At 36.8% G+C, this 16,379-nt stretch overlaps 1 pseudogene; it reads left to right on the top strand.

The window, feature by feature from the left end:
- Positions 1-4,896: 4,896 nt before the first annotated feature.
- LOC125475609 lies at positions 4,897-12,455 on the top strand (annotated as a pseudogene).
- Positions 12,456-16,379: the final 3,924 nt, after the last annotated feature.

Here is a 16,379-nt window from a genome sequence, read left to right as displayed (position 1 = left end):
AGATATCGCGATAAGAATACTTTATGAAGGCTAAGTTTAAGAAGCAATGTTTCCTCAAATCAACGTTGCTGATGAGGGTTGTTGAGCTCTGTCCCAAGCCCACAAATTTCTCATATTATGCTCCGACACTTATCTCTCATATAAAGTTCATTTACTTTGAAGGTTATCAGATTGAGATCTTTTCCATAAACAAAGAAGGAATAAAGAGGAATCCATATTATTGAAAAAAAAAAAAAAAGTTTGACATCATGGAAGGGACAAAGCCCCATCCTATCTAGAGAAGCCTTAAAAAGCTAGTCTTATTTGGCACCTTCATTTCCCTTAGAAGTAGTTAAAGATTCTCTAGGAGCGTTAGGTGCTGGATTAGACTCTTCTTTTTGCTCTGTTTCCAAGTCCAAAATCTCATTCAGCAGATATTGTGGAACAAGAAAATCCACAATCTTGATCTTTTCCAGGGTCTTGTAAACGCCCTAATCTTGAAGGTGTTCTAGCAGGGCATAACCAGTAAGATACCTGAGGTTATAACCTTCATCATATTCCTCTATAAGTGTCTTTTCTTTCTCTTCTTAGAGCACCGATATCTTAGAAGCATGCATGTTGGTGAACTATTGGAGATTTGCAATACTCTTATTCCTTTTTTGACCAACATCTGGGGAAGTTACCCGGTCTTCTGTTGAAAAGCCTCATTCTCTGTCACCCAGGTATTCTGCTTCGAAGTTAACAAGCCCTCTGACTCTTCCTTCAAACTAGTCAAGGATTTTTCCACCCTAATATTAGCACACTACTCCAATCTCAGCTCTTCCCTTGTCCTCATGAGGTCTTCTTGGTAATCCTTAACCTTTAACACCTTAAGTGTAGCAGCGTCGGCATATCGATGCATCTCTACTTCATAGGCATCTTTCAAGGTTTGCTGCTCGACCCGTATTTTCTGAAGCTCTTTTGATACAGATAATAGTTGATGCTCGGCCTCCACTATTGCCTCAGTTTCCTGACTAGAGATCTATCCAAGATCCCAGATTTGCCCCACTTGACCAAATAAGGAAACACCTGCTTATACATTAGCCTGACGAACAAAGTTTCTAAAGAAAGACAACTACAACGCTGCATGCAAACAAAAAGGAAACAAAGAAAAAGAAAATCACCATGTAATGGCTCTCATAGCACCATGTCCAGATATTCTCAAGAGACGTGTAAACTTCCTTGTAGCCTGCAGGGGCAATTGCTATTCTAAAGAGGACTAGAGCTTCGTCTGCATTACAAAATTCACTGGTGCCAGAGGGAAAGGCAACGTGATCTAATGAAGGCTAAATCATTACATCATTCCTTCGGATCTCGTTGGAACAACTGGCGGACAATTGTCGTTTCGAGGAAGCGTAGTCACAAATACCTACAGGGAAGAATGGGGGTAGAAGTTAATACAAGAAAATAAGTAGTGGCTTTGCTCGGTGAAGGTGGAAGGTCCAATGGAAGTGCTAAAGAAAGGAACTCATACATCTTAGACATCCCTTGTACAAAGTCGAAGGTCCAACTGAAGGCAAAGAAGATGAAGTGGGCAATTCGTTCACCAGAGATAATGAGACGGGCTCTCTAGAGAATGGGGAAGCTGAAGAAATGGTATGTCTCTTCTCCGAAGAGGGACATCTCCCTCTTCTCCAAGACCTTTAGGTGTAGTATCCCTAATCAGCAGTTGGGGTTGTGGACAAACAACTAGTGGCTGTGAAAAAGAATTGTCGGGTCACTTTTGTTTGTTTACACCAGAAAATGGAGCAATTGACGACCTGTAATAGCGTTTTGATTACTTTTTAGGGGGTTTCAAAAGGATGATTCCAAAGTACAATAGTTATCCTAAAGGTCATAAAAGTGCGCAGAAGGGGTTGACTTCTCTCGGATTGCGTTATGAAAAAGTCACGCTTCCAAAAATAATAGTACATTGTTATGTAAGGAGAATAGAGCGGTGTATAAATGCCTATATGCAATGAGTCGAGGTTTAAAATGACATCTCATAATAGAATGACGAAGATTCCCAAAAAATTATGCGTTATCTCCTATTAAAGTCTAGGTTGTAGCGATTGTATATATTGACGCATACTGCAAGCCGACACTCTCCCTCTCTAGTTCAAAATACAGTTCAATCAATTAGGCCTACAACAATACACATACAACCCTAACTAAAGGCATGTGCAATGCACAACATTTTTGTTTTCCAGCTTTTGTTTGGTTTGGTGTGCTGGTGCTTATTCCCAGCTTATGTATTTACTTCTATGGAGTTTTTTCACCATTTAAAATGTATATATGCTGCAACTTAAAAAAAAAAATATTTATGTGGAGTGATTGATGGGAGGAGAAAGGGGATTCATATAAAAAAAACTTGCAGGAGAAGGGACCTTTTTCTTGAAGAAAAAAATATGCATTCTTAGAGAGAAATAGTGGAGTACATTAACATAGGGACAAGAGAAAGAAAAAAAACCAAAAAAATTCCTAACAAAAGTGTGTGCAAACCACTGCACCTCTGTCAAATACGTGATCCTTCACTAATAGAGAAGAACAATACAAGGAAGCAAAGGATTTTTTCAAACCATCAGTCTGAAGTCTTTTTCCAATCAAAGGTCCATCTCTCTTCAAATCTCCTAGAAATTCATTTGCGTTTCAATCTTCAATTTCTGAACATCCAAACGGACCTCAAAGTCGTACTGATTGAAGCAAAGGAAGTTGAAGATCAACGAGGCCTGCAATTTTAGCTCCATCTCGATCCTTCCTCCTCACTCAAGGATCGGCTATTAATTTTCTGGAATTTCAATCGTAAAGTGTTGTTTGGTTCCCGAGAAAACGCAAGAAAATTATTTGTAGAAATATTGAAGTTTTTCATCTTTATGTTTAATGAAGTTTTCACTTAATCGAGCTCGTTAGATTCGATTTTTTCGCCTACTTCTTGTATTTGGATGACATATTCTCTAGGTTCAATATTGGTTCTATATGCTTTCACGCACGAGATTTCTTATCATCTAAGATTCTCAAATATTTGAGTAAAATATGAGCTCGATTTTTATTTTTTTCTTATTAATTGCAGGTTTGATTTATAATTCACAGTATCTTTTGTTTGATTTGTATGGGAATATGTTAAGAAAAATAAACTTTGAGCTATGAACCATATGAATTTTCAATCACCTCCATTTCTAATTGGTTCTTTGTTTGATTAGAAAATATAAAAAATTGAAAGACTTCAATATAAAACATTGGACCAAGAAAAAGACATTATTTATGAAGCTGGACCAAGAACTAGATACTATTTATGAAACATGACAAAAAACTAGGCATTATATATGAAAGTGGACTAAGAACTAGGCATTATTTATGAAATTTGATCAAGAATGAGACACTATTTACAATAATGTACCAATTACTATAAACTATGACCCAATAACAAGGCATTATTTATGAAAGTGAACCAAGAACTAGGCACTATTTATGAATCTGGACCAATAAATAGTGTAATATCGTTCAATTTCATAAATATTATAGTACCGTTGAGTTTCATGAATAATATGGTACTGTTGAGTTTCATAAATAATATACTACCGCTAAGTTTCATAAACAGTATAGTACTGTTTCATAAACAATGACTGTGATGGATGCATGGATCTCATGCGTCAGGTTATATATATATATTAATATTGTGTCCTCTTTATTAAAATTTATGGGGTTTTCATTCAAATTTAAGTTTTTTTCATTAAATAAAGTTATAACATGATTTTTTTTATTAAAATAAATGTAACCCAAGCTCTTTTCATAAAAGCTTCATTTATTTAATTTGCTTCATAATAAAATCCGTAGAGGGCCCGGATTGTAATCTTTTTTAGAAACTGTCGTGGAAAGCCACTCGCTACTATGATCTCCTAGTATTCATATTAACTTGTCAGTGAGAAGTTTTAGGTTCGATTCTTGTAAAGGTGAATTTGAACCACATTATTGCTAGGCTATTGTGAGGCTAAGCTCACATCTTCCTTTAATGTAGATAATATCGGTTAAAAAAAAAAAAAAGCGTTTCTTGGAAAGCCATTGGAGACTTCGCAGAAAAGGGTAGATGAGGGCAAATACAAGACAGTTTCTTATAGTCAAGGAAGAGACGTATCAAAGAAAAGGCAAATACATGACAGTTTGTTATAGATAAGGAAAAAACATGACACCAGGCGGAGAAGTTTTGCTTTGAGAACAATTTAGGCTTTTGTTTTGAGTAGTCTTAGGCAAATACAAGTTAGTTTCTTATAGTCAAGTAAAAAATATGATACCAGACGGTTTAGTGATATTGCTTTTAACTTGTAAGTGAGATGTCTTAGATTCGATTTTCGGAAATGACGACTTTCAACTATATTATTAATAGCCCACGGTCAGGCTAAAACATAAAAAAAAAAAAAAAAACAAAAAAAAAAAAAACAAAAAAAAAAAAACAAAAGAAAAACTCTTTCATGGAAAGCCATTGGAGACTTCACAGAAAAGGGCAGATGAAGGCAAGTACAAGACAGTTTCTTATGGTCAAGGAAGAGACTTAGACCTGGTTTGGTACTGAAGTGATTCTGAAAAAAGCTGCTATCAAAAAAAGCTGGGAGCTGTTTTTGTGTTTGGTAAACACTCAGCTTCAGCTTTTTTTCACAGTTTTGGATGAAAAAAGCCAAAAACAAGAAGCTGCAAAACCTAGCTTTGAAAAACTGGCTTTTTTTCACATCTGTTTTACATAAAAGTTTACCAAACACTCTAATACTGCTTTTTTTTTTCAAAAGCACTTTTACAAAAAAGTTTACCAAACACTCTGCTGCTTTATTTCACAGCTGCTTATTCTCACAGCACAGCAGAAGCAGCTTTTTTTCAAAGCACAGCAATACCAAACCAGCCCTTAACAAAGAAAAGGCAAGGAAGCTGTGAAGGAGTTGACCTGACTTCTTCAACTCGTCCAATTCTTCTTACATAAGTACCCCATCATTGTGATATTATTAAGAAGATTCCTGCATATAAAACGTCGGTATTTTTGTGATTGAGAATAGGAAGAAGGTGCAGACCATTTGTCAAATAAAAAATCCATCACACTACCGGCGCTCCGCCCTGAACTTGGACGCAGATGGGCTAGAAGAGCCAGAAGGGAAAGCTGTCTGCACTGAGCTTTTCCAGTCACCTATCAAACGCAATGCAAACCCCCTTTTTTTTTTTTTTTAACACACGTAGCAGGTACATTTTTACTTCCTATCTCCCTTCTCTATCTTTTTATTTGCTATGTATTTTTCTCTAATCTTGTAATGTTTATTGGCTCATCCAATTCTTGAAGCTTTCACTGTTTTATTTTTCACTGCCAATATTGTGTTTGGAAATTGAAATTGAGCAAAAGGGTTAGGGGATTGCTGCAAAATTTCTCTAAGAAAAAAAAAATTAGCGTGTCTAGTGAGAGAGAGTGTTATACTTTATTCTATTCATCAAGCCTTGTCTTTGGCTTGATAAGATTGTTCTTCTTGTACCCATTATTTTGATATAGTGGGAGATTGATCGCTGGTCCGTGCACGTAGGGCACAAATTGCCAAACAACGTAAATTCTTGATGTCTATCCTTTCACTTTACATTGTATTTTTTTCCATATTGTAGTACTGTCGATCCTAACATCTATATTATTGTATACCGACATTCCTTCTTCAAGAGCATAAGAAACAGAGTTTTGTATGAACTTGGTACATTCCATTTGAACTCTTTCAAGGCATTTGGGGTGGGATGTATAAAGGTCTATGTGTGTTTTCTCTTACAAAAATCGGGTGTGGATATTTTTGATTCGTGGGTTAATTTTGTCAATTATTTTGATTAGTTTTGATTGTTGTCATATATTCTCAATAGTTGGTTGAGCTTGTTGAAAATATCATAGTGAAAAATTTGTTTGTTGTTGTGTTAGTGATCAACATCTCGTTGTTAGCAATTATGATTTGGAGCAACAAACACATCAACAATAAAAATGGAAGGAAGTAACAAAGCTCCACATGACATCGAAAACCCATACATTCCGTTAGCAAAATCAATGAATCAGGAGTTGGATGTTTTGGCTCCCTTGTCCTCTTCGTGTTGTATCTACAGAGTTCCTGAACGACTGCGGTGTGTAATTGAAAAGGCCTACACACCTGAAGTAGTCTCTATAGGTCCTCTTCACCATGGAAAGGAAGGCCTACAAGCCATGGAAGAGCACAAAAAGCGGTACCTACGAGATTTTATACGCAGAACCAGGGTCGGCTTGGAAGACTATATAAAGATAATAAAGGACCAAGAGGGCAAGATACGTAGTTGTTACGCAGAAATCTATCGAGTTTAGCAGTGATGACTTTGTGAGAATTGTTCTAGTGGATGCAGCATTCATTATTGAAGTCTTGTTGAGGCACTCTTTCCATGAATTGCAAGACGAGAATGATCGTATATTTAACAAACCATGGATACTGCAGCACGTATGGCCTGACATACAAGCTGCTTGAAAATCAGTTGCCATTCTTCGATCTTGAGGATCTTTTTGACCCAGACAAAATTATTGGAAGAAGATCGGGAAGAAGATCTACTTTCTGTCAGTTACCCTAACCGGCATGGGTGTGTGCATAGGAGTGCTGTCATTTACCCTAGCCGGTAGGTAGCATGGGTGTGTGCATGGGTTGTTGTCTAACAATTTGAAGTATGGCTGTCATTCTCCCTAATTCAAGGGATTTGCTGATCTTGCTTTAGTTGTCATGTGATTAGGCATAAATCAAGGAAGAAGATTGTTTTCTTGTTCCTTGTTGTTTCTTGTTTTTTAGTCCTTCCCATGCTCATATATATAAGCTATCTTTGTATTTTGTTCACATAATAGAAAATACAACTTCAAAAACTCAATATGGTATCCGAGCAATGATCTGCTTTTGAGTAGTTTCTTGAGAGATCTGTGAGTTTTTTCTTGATTATCTATCATGGTTGAAGAGAGTTCAGTGCATGGAGAAGAAGTTTTCTCACATGTTGCGCCATCTTCATTTCATTTAGATGTTGATGCCAACCCAAATCAACGTCTCAGTTTTGTCTTACTGAATGAGTTCAATTATCTTCCCTAGGAGAGAGCAGTCACTCTTGCCTTGGGAGGACAATCGAAACTTGGTTTTGGTAATGGTGTTATTCCAGCACCTGATGTGTCCTCACCACATTACAATGACTGGTTGTGCAAGGACCAATTGGTCATGTCATGGCTACTAAATTCTATGGATTAAAGATTGCAGAAATTTTCAGCTATACTGAATCCTCCTACATCCTTTGGAAAAATCTCAAAGAAATGTATGGGAATTAGAATAATGCAGCTTGAGTGTTCTAGTTAAAAAAAAGATATTGCTAGTCTTCAACAAGAAGGAAACTCATTTGTGCAGCATCTTGGAAAGTTAACCACCATGTGGAACGAGTTGAATGTTTATCGGCCACACACCATTGACGCTGCCGTGTTGACCAAGAGAGCTGAGGAAGATAAAATATTTCAACTTCTTGCAAGTTTAAGTCCTGAATACAAAGATCTCAGGAGTCATGTCCTCATGAATCCTGATTTTCCTCTTTCTCAAGTGTGTGTGCCACGATTCAAAGGGAAGAAACTCGTAGAAAAATCATGACTATGGAATTAAAGGCAAATATGCTAGAAGCTAGGGTATATCTCTCTAACCATAGAATTGGTGACGAGAGGGGCTACAAAGGAAAGAAACCTATTGTAAAATGTAGCTACTGTGATACTAGTGGACATACACGAGATCATTTCTAGATTCTCCACCCTGAGCTAAGGCCCAAGTATTCGAGGGACAACAACAAGGGTTTCTCTAAGAGTTCACATAACTTACCCTACAAGGCAAATCATACTATCACCACTTATTCCGAGGGAGCACATAAGTTCACCTCCAATCTAGCCAACTTGATCAATGAATTTGCTACCTTTCTCCACAAGAAACAAGGTCATGGAGATAATGAAGGATCAACTAATCAAGGTGACAACAAAAAAGCTGCTCTACTCGGGTAGTTTGCTGGTTTTTTGGCTGAAAAGAAGGTGTGACACAACAAGATATTCCAAGTATCTTACAATCATTCTCAACTGCTCTCAAAGTCGGTAATGTGTATGATTATTGGATTATAGATTCAGGAGCTACTGATCATATGACTAACAAGTCTACAAATCTGCATAATTTTGAAAAACTCTCATGTCCATCTCAACTGTCAGTTGCCAATGGCAAGGGTGCTATGGTTGTAGGGAGAGGGAAAACACATTTGATTTCTAGTGATGTCGAGTCTGAGGCTCTTTATGTTCCCTTCTTTCTTTTCAACTCTTATCTGTTGGAAAAATCATAAACTCACTAAACGGTCTTGCTATTTTCTCCCCAAAAATTGTGGTTTTTAGGATATCACCACCAAGAAGACGATTGGTGAAGGTTTTTTCTTAAATGGTCTCTACTACCTTTCCAAGCATGTCCAAACTCCCAAGGTTTTTCAAGTCACTTCAAGCCTAGTTCAAGAACAACAACTTTGGCACCAACGACTTGCACACCCTTCTAATAAAGTTCTAGTCCTTTTTGTTTCCAAACCTGTGCAAAGTTACAAGTTCCTATGATGTTTGTCACTTCTCTAAGTTCACTAGACTACCTTTCACTTCCTCCTTGTCTAGGACTAGTAATCTTTTTGAAATCGTGCATTCCGATGTTTGGGGACAAGTCCTAGAGTCCTTTGACGAATACAAATATTTTGTAACTTTTGTGGATGATTTCACAAGGATCACTTGGTTGTACCTTTTAAAAGTTAAAAGTGAAGTGCTGGAAGTTTTTCAAGATTTTCATAGACTTGTAAACACACAATTTTCTTCAAACATTCATGTCTTACGATCAGATAATGGCTCCGAATATATGTCCCATAACATGTCTCACTATCTAAGCACACATGGTATATTACATCAAACTAGTTGTGTTGGAACACCTCAACAAAATGGGGTAGCAGAAAGGAAGAATATAGATCTACTTGAAAAAACTAGAGCTCTTATGTTTCATTCGAATGTGCCTAAAAAATTCTGGTCACAAGGTGTTCTTACTGCTGCATATCTTATCAATAGATTACCTAGCAAGATGTTGAACTTCAAATCACCTTATGAGGTATTGAAAGATAGACAGATCAATTTATCCCATTTGAGAGTGTTTGGATGTACATGCTTTGTTCACATTCAAGCACCAAATTAGGACAAGCTAGATCCAAGGGCTGCCAAATGTGTTTTCCTAGGCTATTCATCCACTCAAAAAGGTTACAAATGTTACAATCCAACAACTAGGAAAATAGTTGTTTCAAGAGATGTGAAATTTGAAGAAACCATGCCTTACTTCACTCAACCTCTGGACTATTCTAGGGAGGGGGAGAATTTGCTTGATTTGTTCCCAATACCATATCCCAGTGAAGAGGATACAATAGATATTTCAAGGGACCAGGTATTGAATGAGGATGATGTTAGCAAGCTGCAGAATTCTCCACATGTGGTCTCTGAAGAACTTATCTCACCAGAGCCCTTAAGTAGTCCCTCAAACCAAGAAACTGCTCATGTGCCAGCAACTCAATCTTCTACAGTTCATCGAAATCCTCCCCGTGAGAGGAAACTTCCATCCAAGTTACATGATTATGTAACTTACAATGCCAGGTACCCCTGACTTCTGCTATTGATTACAACAAAGTTTCATCCTCTTTTGTTGCATTCCTCAGTGCAATTACTAAAACTAGTGAACCACAAAGCTTTCAAGAAGTTAATCTACATAGTGAGTGGAGAGCTGCTATGAAAGAAGAGCTTCAAGCTCTTCATGAAAACAACACCTGGACTATAGTGAAACTTCCCAAAAGGGAGAAAGCTATGGGAAGTCGTTGGGTATACAAGACCAAGTTCCATTTAGATGGCACGATTGAAAGGAACAAGGCTCGTTTGGTTGCTTGAGGATTTACACAAACCTATGGAGTGGATTACAAGGAGACATTTGCTCCCGTGGCAAAGATGAACACTGTGAGGGTGCTATTATCTGTTGCTATTAATAATGCATGGCCTCTCTTTCAAATGGATGTTAAAAATGCTTTTCTGCATGGTGAACTTGAAGAAGAAGTTTTCATGAAACTGCCCCTAGGCCATCCTTAATCAAACAATCCAGAATAGTGTGCAAACTTCATAAATCCATTTATGGTCTCAAGCAAAGTCCACGTGCATGGTATGCCAAGCTTAGTCAAGTTCCAGAAAGTTGGTTTCTGTCAGAGCAATGTAGAGTCTTCCTTATTTGTGCGTTCAAGCACATCGGGTAAACTTGTGGTGCTTATTTATGTTGATGATCTCATTGTGACAGGTGATAGTATGTCAGAGATTAGTGTTCTTAAACAATATCTCAATCACAAGTTTGCTATCAAAGATCTCAGCATTCTTAAATATTTTCTAAGGATCGAGATGGCACACTCTCACAAGGGTTGTTTTCTAAATCAGCACAAGTATTTATTGATCTTCTTCGTGAGGCCAACATGACAGATTGTAAACCTTCTCGCACACCTTTGAATAGTAACTTGAAGCTACAAGCTCATGGTGATCTCATTCCCAATATAGAATACTATCAGAGATTGGTCGACAAACTCAGTTTATCTAACTATTACTCACCCTGATATGGCATATGCCATGAGCCTTGTTAGCCAGTTTATGCATGCTCCAAGCATGGATCACGTGAAGATTGTTCATCGTGTGCTTTGATATTTGAAGGGCTCCATTGGTTGAGGGATTCTCATGCGCAACAATAATCACACTCATATCTCAGGATATATAAATGCAGATTGGGTGGGGAACTCTCTCGATCGCAAGTCTATCACTGGTTTCTGCACCTTCGTAGAAGGTAACCTAGTCACCTGGAAGAGCAAGAAACAAAGCGTGGTTGCACGCTCTAGTGCAAAAGCAGAATATCGTGCTATGGCTTCGACTGCTTATGAACTTATTTGGCTCAAAAATCTGTTATTGGACTTAGGGTTTCCCCATTAACAACCTATGTCTCTCTACTATGATAATCAAGCTGCGATGCACATAGCATCAAATCCTATCTTCCATGAGTGAACCAAACACATTGAAGTTGACTGCCACTATGTTTGAAATCAAGTGCAGTCCAAGGTGATTGATACACACTTCATTCGTAGTCATGATCAACTTGTAGATATCTTCACAAAAGGATTACCATTTGCTACTTTCCATCACCTCCTGTCCAAGCTTGGATCAATCGACCCGTTTGATACAGCTTGAGGGGGAGTATTGGAAGAAGATCGGGAAGAAGATCTACTTTCTGTCAGTTACCCTAACCTGACATGGGTGTGTGCATGGGGTGTTGTCATTTACCCTAGCTGGTAGGTAGCATGGGTGTGTGCATGGGGTGTTGTCTAACAACTTGAAGTATGGCTGTCATTCTCCCTAATTCAAGGGATTTGCTGATCTTGCTTTAGTTGTTATGTGATTAGGCATAAATCAAGGAAGGAAGATTGTTTTCTTGTTCCTTGTTGTTTCTTGTTTTTTTCTCCTTCCCACGCTCATATACATGAGCTATCTTGGTACCTTGTTCACATAATAGAAAATACACCTTCAAAAACTCAACAAAAATCGATGTACCTTCTGATGGTAACTGTACTAAGAGGCTTTCGGTAATCAAACTTTCTCACGTATTCTTCAAATATCTGATGCATATAGAAGGAGCGGATGGAAATTTGGATAAAATGTGTGGTTATAAAGCCGAACATTTTGTCGATTTTTGTAGAAACTTATATCTACAGCTACCACTAGAACGGCAGGCTAAAGGGAAACTCAAAACTCTAAAGACGCCAAGCATCACAGAGTTACACCGGGCAGGAGTCAAGTTTAGAGTGGGATCAGCCAAAAACTTACTCGACATACAATTCAATGATGGAATTCTAGAAATTCCAAAATTGACAATTAGTGATGAAACAGAACCTACAGTCAGAAACCTCCTTGCCTTTGAACAATGCCACTGTATGGAGAATTACATGAATGACTATGTTGTCATCATGGATTGTTTCGTGAACACTGCAAAGGATGTGGAGTTGCTTGTTAAGCACGGAATTGTTGAAAATAGGCTTTGTGACAGCAGTGGAGGGTCTACTCTGATTAACAACCTTGCCGATGGGGTCATAGTGGAATTGAACGACTTCTATTTTGCTACTCTTTGTGAAGACCTGAACAAGTACTGCAAAACTTCATGGCACAAATGGAAGGCAAATTTAAGACAAAATTATTGCAACACGCCTTGGGCAACTCTATCTATTGCTGCAGCTGTTTTGCTCCTCGTACTCACTCTCATACAGGCAGTGTGCTCTGTTGTCTCAGTTCTGCAATCTAAGAAGACTCATTAGTAAGTCTCTCCTTCAACATTTTCACCTATCCTCACCATATTTTGTGCTCCGCACCTGCGGGCTGGTTGTTCCACCACTTTATATTAAGGAAATTGTAAAGTACATGATTAATTAGACCTTGTTCTCTTTGCTTCTTGTTGTTAAATATGAAATTTTATTACTTTATTGTTAATAAGAGAGCTGCTATATTTTAGTAACTGCATTCAAGTGGTCCTAAGACTGAAAACTGGGAAGAAATCTTGGATATCCTTAGAGGGCACCAAGTTCTTAAACTAAAAGTGAATAGAAAACAAATCCATTGCCTCGTAGTTAATTTATTCCAACAAATGCATGAGAACCACAACGATGCCTTATGAGTGTACTCGTTAAATTACTTATTAAGAAAAGGATGGTATTCTGGTTCATGTGGTCATTCGAACTTGATATCGCTTTCAATATTGAGAAAATAAGTACCACTTACCAGTAGCTTGTATATGGGAGTGCATGTACGACCAACAACAATAACAGGCCACTGCTTGTGGATGAACTAAGAGATTTAGAAACAGAAAAGTCGAATTTCTGGCGAGTTTTCTAGGCACATAGGCATTTACTTTTAGAGCCTTGATTTAGTGACAAATTAAACGTAGTCGTTAAAGCAACTTTAATCAAGAATAATGGTGTAATTAGAAACTTAGCTTTCAATGGTTTTTAATTTTTGGTCAGAGAAACTTGGAATGTTAATCATGACAATAATATCGGTTTATTATGGTGCAGTAAACTGTATTCATAATCGTTGCATTGATAAAAGTTTACAATTGCTACAATACATCGAGAGGAAAATTGAAGGACGCAATCAAGCTGCTCCAAACGACATAAAAAACTCTTCGACTCTTCCACTTCATTGGTAACTTATTCGTGTTTGACTCCGTTACTTATTACTATGATTTAGCTTACTTTGAAACGATTGTCAGATTAAACTAAATTTCGCGATAAGGAAGCAAATGATGAAAAGTCCAAAGTACTTTACTCTACCAGGATTAATGAATTTAGTAAATAATACTTAGCAAAATGTGTGGACACATGTTCATTACGTAGAGTAATAAGGCAACCAGCGTACAATTTTGGGTGTGGAGAATGGACTCTTTCTTTTCCAACGGGGACGCTTGTTATTCTAGCTCACCCAACTCACTTTAGGAGAATACCGAGAGGATTCCAATGAAAAGAACACGCTCAAGAATCTTGACACTCTACTCAAGTTGAACCCACATTGCAAAGATTGGGAGGATGATGTCGATTTTAGCTATGGAGCTGAGTATGAAGGCTAAGGACCAGAAACTCGATAAGAGGAAGTAATTCACTTCTGAAAGGTTGTAGCTCATCCTTATTCCATTTAACAATTCTTGATAGCAACGAGTTAGTGTATTGCAAGTTTCTTGGCTGCGTATATTGAAGACTCAAAGTGAAGGATGGGTTCGAGTGGTGGACCTTAAATGATATTGACGATAACTATGTTTTGATCCGAAAATATAGAGGGAAAAAAAAGAGTTAGAGGAAGGGGAAGAAAATATGTGCTACCAATAAAAGAAGTCCCAAGTAATCTCACTATTGAATTCGGAACGTCTTATTTCGAAATTCGTGTGTCCAAAGGTCAAAGCCACTCTATAACATAAAGAGTCGTCCCTTGTTTATTGTGCACACGCAACATGACACCTCTCATCATTACTGCCTCTACACCACAACTTTCTAGGTTGCCCGTCTGGGGACATCTCAATTATCTTGCAACGATTACGAAGTCAGGTTGCCATGTGTCAAAAGAATTCAAATGGTTGTTTAAAATAAATGAGATTCAAAGTAAGATGTTAATACTTGTTTAGAGAGTCTGTGGAGATGTTCATACTTGTTTAGAGAGTCTATTGGAGATGCTTACTCTAATCTTTTGAAGATGCTTTAAATTGAGATTCAAAACGACTTTACAAATGAAACATAAATAAATCTAATTTATTTTGAAAGAAAAAAGAAGGGCATAAATAAATCTGACTCCTTTTGAAAGTAAAGAAGGACATACTTTCATTTATTGAATTGGTTACAATACATTCATGTTCTATCACTTACTAACAATTAGATTCTTGTAATAACATACATGCAACAACCATATATGATGGTCAATGAGAGATTACATTAAGTACTTCAATGTACCCTAAACAATCCCTCATCTATTAATTTGTGTAAATACTACTTTTTGTAAATATTCATGTAAACAACACGATCCATGATAAAGTATGTTGTATAATATACACACATATACATTGTTGGAAAGTACTTTAGAGAGTTCATTTTGTCAATACGACGGATGTGGAATCTATTATTCAATATACATAACAAGACAAAGTACCCATGATGGAATGTATTACTGAGAAGGGCATGCACAAAAACCTCAGTACTTATATGGGAGTTGAGATCTGTTGTGCCCAACTATCCTTTGCCAACCCTGTGATAAGAACTCAGAATTTTTCTTTTGATAAACAATATTATCACATTAAGGAGGAGGGATGGTGGATTAAGTTTCACAATAAGCTAGAAATAATGTTCATATTCATCTTTAGTGATAATCAAAGTTAAGACCTCTCACTTACAAGTGAAGAATAATATTACTGGTATGATTGAATAGGCATGTAAGGAGGAGGTAGTTGATGACTAGTTCACTAAAATCAATAAAGAATATATACGAAGTAACGTAAAGCTGAGCTTAAAATGAAACAAAGAAATCTTACTAAAAACTAAATAATGGAGTGTAGTAGCACAGCTAAATAATGGATTGTAGTAGCAGAGACAAATGAATGTGTGGTTACTTTTTGACCAATAAAATTTGCATTTTTGGCACTTCCCCCCTGAGGTGAATGGGGGAACCCCTGAAAGGTTTTTCTATAAAGTTTGGGAATTCTATGTGAGTTATATATGCTTTGAATTAAAATATATTGATATATATTACCTTGGTAACTTGCATGAGCTTAATCTCATTGTGCAATATAAAATACTAATTGCAAAGAAATTAAATATTGTGGCAGCAAAAATTTATCGTTTTCAGAATTGGTGAAGTTGTTTCTACAAAATAAATTACACATTTCACGCCTTGAAAAATGATAACTAATAAGCAATCTTAATGGTTGTTGACCAAACATAAAAAAACATATCAATTAAGATTTAAGCTCAGTGAAAAAAACAAGAAAACATATTCGAAACTTGAAAACTTTAACTTAGTATAACAAAGAATAGTTTTGCAAAATTACATTGAAAACCCTAGCTATGAACTTAATTACACAGCATGATCGCAATTTATATAAATATGAAGAACAACATGAGTACAATCAAATTCATAGAAGAAACCCCTTGAAGCAATTCTGATGTAGAACTCCTTCAAGTACAACGCATCTGCATGGTTTCTTTGGTGAATAGTGGAAGGGTATGGAACAACTAGGGTTTTTTAGTATGGAAGAAAAGAGAGTGAAACAGATCGCTCGGACTATGAAATTTGTCCAGAATTAAAAGTGTATGTAAAAGTGGCTGAAAGGAAGTTTTTATGTGGTAAAAGAGGCTGCAACATATTCCAAAGAGATCCTAGAAATTCAGCTTTTGTTTTGCATTTTTTTTCCTTATTTGATATCTCTAAATCATGCTAGCAATTGTCTTTATATTTGCTTTCATTTTAAAGTTATTTTAGTTATCAAATCAAAAACCAAATTAAACTTGTTATTTTCATTGTTTAATTAGGGTTGACAGAAATCTAGTACTATAGAGGTCTAATCAGTCCATGTGGTTCGACACTCTTACTTGTGCTATTATACTATCCTTAAATTCGCTCTTGGCTTTAACCAAAGGTGTTATTTGTTTTGTAGGTGCAATTTTGTCCAAGTTCAAGGAGGAAGACATTTGCATCCACAAATTGGTGCTTTCATTGAGAGTTGAGTCCCACACTCGTAGAAGAATCTCGC

The sequence above is a fragment of a genome, unplaced genomic scaffold (assembly GCF_019419815.1).
Source record: "Pyrus x bretschneideri cultivar Hongxiangsu unplaced genomic scaffold, Pyrus_bretschneideri_v1 Contig15, whole genome shotgun sequence".
NCBI classification, from domain to species: Eukaryota; Viridiplantae; Streptophyta; class Magnoliopsida; order Rosales; family Rosaceae; genus Pyrus; species Pyrus x bretschneideri.
Note: the sequence above shows the minus strand (reverse complement) of the source record. Positions and strands in the feature narration are given on the sequence as shown.